At 35.1% G+C, this 3,087-nt stretch overlaps 1 long non-coding RNA gene across 1 annotated transcript; it reads left to right on the forward strand.

The window, feature by feature from the left end:
- The first annotated feature begins 1,933 nt into the window (after positions 1-1,933).
- Positions 1,934-2,867, forward strand: LOC111921875 (uncharacterized). Its single transcript, XR_002860304.2, has 2 exons — positions 1,934-2,414; positions 2,564-2,867. It is a non-coding gene; the product is annotated as an uncharacterized LOC111921875 (long non-coding RNA).
- Positions 2,868-3,087: the final 220 nt, after the last annotated feature.

Genomic DNA, 3,087 nt, shown 5'->3' on the forward strand with positions numbered 1-3,087 from the left:
CACGACCCGTGTCAATGTGACAAGAACCGCGTTTCAAACGTAGTCCTTTGCTACGATGACAATGCAACAATGACTCGGGTTGTGTCTTCATGTTTTCTGCCATGGAATGACCGGTTCATCTTCTCTTCATGTTCCAAAGCTCCATGATCCAAGTCCCATGCTCCATGCATCCAAGTCCCATGTTCCATAATGCCTGCAAAATAAATCAAAAATAGTGAAGTATCAGACATTCTTGATGAAATATGTAATTGCCCTAATAATCAACTAAGTGCAAGAATTATGAAGTAGAATGCTATAAAAGGACATAAATAAACATGCAAAATAGGTGCATAAAATGCACCAATCACTGTTTCACTAAAGTCCCATTATTTTACTATAATTTGCGAATAAGTCCCAAAATAAAATTTACTGATGATTTGGTCATTTACTCTATGTAGCATATATTTTACCAGTTTCATTGCTGACCCGGACGCCTTGTCATTAAATGAGATGATGAGATGGATATGTTGAGTTATATAATGTTATGTTTAGCATAACACTTGATATCCTTATGTATTGTATATCTTTTTTGGAACATAAAATCCATCCAATGAAGACTACAATAATTACTTAAACTAACAACAACTACATTATTTTTTACATTTATAAGAAATATCAAATTGGCTATCTAATCTTATGTAACCCAATATATCCATCTCATCATACATCAACTCATTTCTGCCATTTTTTCTAGGAAACACTTTATGGGATTCATTGTTGACGTAGATACATAGTTATAAATGAGCCGATGAGATGGATATCAAATTTTACAGTAAATGTGACATTATATAACCTATTGTATTCATCTTATCAACTAATTTAATGACTATATGTCTAAGTCAGCAATGAAACCGATAAAATGTATGCTAAATGAAGAAAAGGGCCAAATCATCAGTAAATTTTATTTTGGGACTTATTCACAAATTAGGGTAAAATAATGGGACTTTAGTGAAACATGTAAGTAATAAAACCGATAAACCGGAAAAACTGGGTCAAATTGCCATTTTTACCGGTAATATATGTTTTTTTGTAAACAAATTTTAGTTTGAGACTTTTTCGTAAATTAGGGTAAATTTTTAGGACTTTTATGGAGATTTCCGATAAATATACATGAATAGTAATAGCTTGAATCCTTGAAATTCTACAAAGTTTTATAACATGCTTATTATAATATACAATGTCACAAAAAATCATATATTTTTGTATCGTGTAGCATTTGTTGTGTGGACTAGTTATTTTATAATAAAATAACCATAATATGTATACGAAAAGTTTATACTAGTTTATTTGTAACAATATGTTAAAATGTTATATAGCATTTTTTATAAACTAGATTTATTTTATTTTTGCATAAAGGATAATGTATTTGTAAAAACATGGTATATAGGCACATGTATCCCCCCCCCCCCCCCCCCCCCACCCCACCCTCCCGAAATAATTGAAAATATTAAAAAGGGGCCGTAAGCACTCACACTTGAAACGTGAGTTCCATTTGTTCGAATTCAATTTTTTTTTTTGAGAAACTTGTCGTGAAAAACCGCAAATCCACAATTTTTGAAATTTGAAATGCTTTCGGGTCCGTTTCGTAACAAATTTAAACTATTGGGGGTTGATTTGTAACTTCACCAAAGTATATGGGTTGTTTGGTAATTTAATTAACCAAAATAGGACCACTTTGGTTAAAATCTTTCAAGGGAGGGGCTGAAATGGTTATTTTTATTCCATGTTTGAAGATTAGGATTTGTTCTATTAAAAATGACAAAGGAGGGGCCTTTTTGAATAAATGGGTCCAATATTTGTGGATTGGGACTGGTTTCGAATAAATGTTTAAATAAGGGAGTAATTTGGTTATTTCATCAAAGTTGAATGAACTTAGGGCTTTTATGAAAAGGAATCTCATGGAGGGACCATTTTTGATTAATGGCCCAAACTTAAACTAATTTAGGGCTTTTACGCCCCATCTTTTGTTCGATCAGTCATACAGATGAAAAAAAACGAACGGATTACGAAGGGACGGAGCAGATGAACGAAGGCTTGCAGCGAGGAAGAAGGAGCACGAAGGCTTGCAACGGATAATCCGGATCCCTTGGCTGATCGCAAGAGGGAGGCGATACCAGGTCGACGAGGCCGAAGAACGACGAGGGGAAGAAGCAGCGAAGCTGCTGTGAAGTTGGCGAAAGGGAGTGGAAATCGAGGTGGAAGAGAACGATGCGAAGGGATGTGCGAGGGACAAAGGAGGTCCCGAGGGGTCCGATCGGCAGACATACGTCGCAGGTGGTTGCTTCGGTGGTTTAGTTGTGGCAGACCCGTCAAGAGCGGAAGCAGCCGACGATCCTCCTAGGCCTTCTTGAATCTGTCTCTAACTGTAAACGTAGGTAAGGGTCTTCGGTATTCTCCTAGTCGATTTTTTTTGCTTTTTTTTTTTTTTTTTTTTTTTTTTTTTGTTTTTTTTTTGTATGTGTGTGTGTGTGTTTGAATAAGAATGTTGAAGAGAAAGGGGTGTTTTTGGTTTGATATTTGACAGGGGAAGGGGGACGGACGGAGGTAGAGTCAGGATGGCAGGTGATGGTTGGTTTGGTGGATCGGAAGAGGGTTGTTGCCCTCATGGTGTGCTCCTACCAGCATCTGAGAGAGTGTTAGGGATTTTTGGTTGTCCTTTACGGTGTCCAAATTTCTCCTCCACGATACAATGATCAGATTTGATTTTGACGGTGTTGGAGTATTTGTTGATCTATTATCAGATTTTGGAAAAAAATAAAAAAAACTTTGGAGTGTTGATTGTACTTTAATAATTTTGGAAGGATTTTTGGTTATAAGTTTTGGTTAAACTTGTAGTGTTCATTTTAGCCAAATATACACTTCTTGAATTTAAAATGACTTATAAAGGTAATTAACTTTTCGATATGTTTACGTTTAGGTAACTATCTTTTTTTTATATACATGTATGTAACAAATTTGTTGGAAGTGTTCACATATGATCATTATGACTTGCTGTAGTAGGTTACATATTAGATGTGAATATTTTCAACAAATTCGTTACTTAGATGT

Source organism: Lactuca sativa, chromosome 6, assembly GCF_002870075.4.
Source record: "Lactuca sativa cultivar Salinas chromosome 6, Lsat_Salinas_v11, whole genome shotgun sequence".
Taxonomy (NCBI): domain Eukaryota; kingdom Viridiplantae; phylum Streptophyta; class Magnoliopsida; order Asterales; family Asteraceae; genus Lactuca; species Lactuca sativa.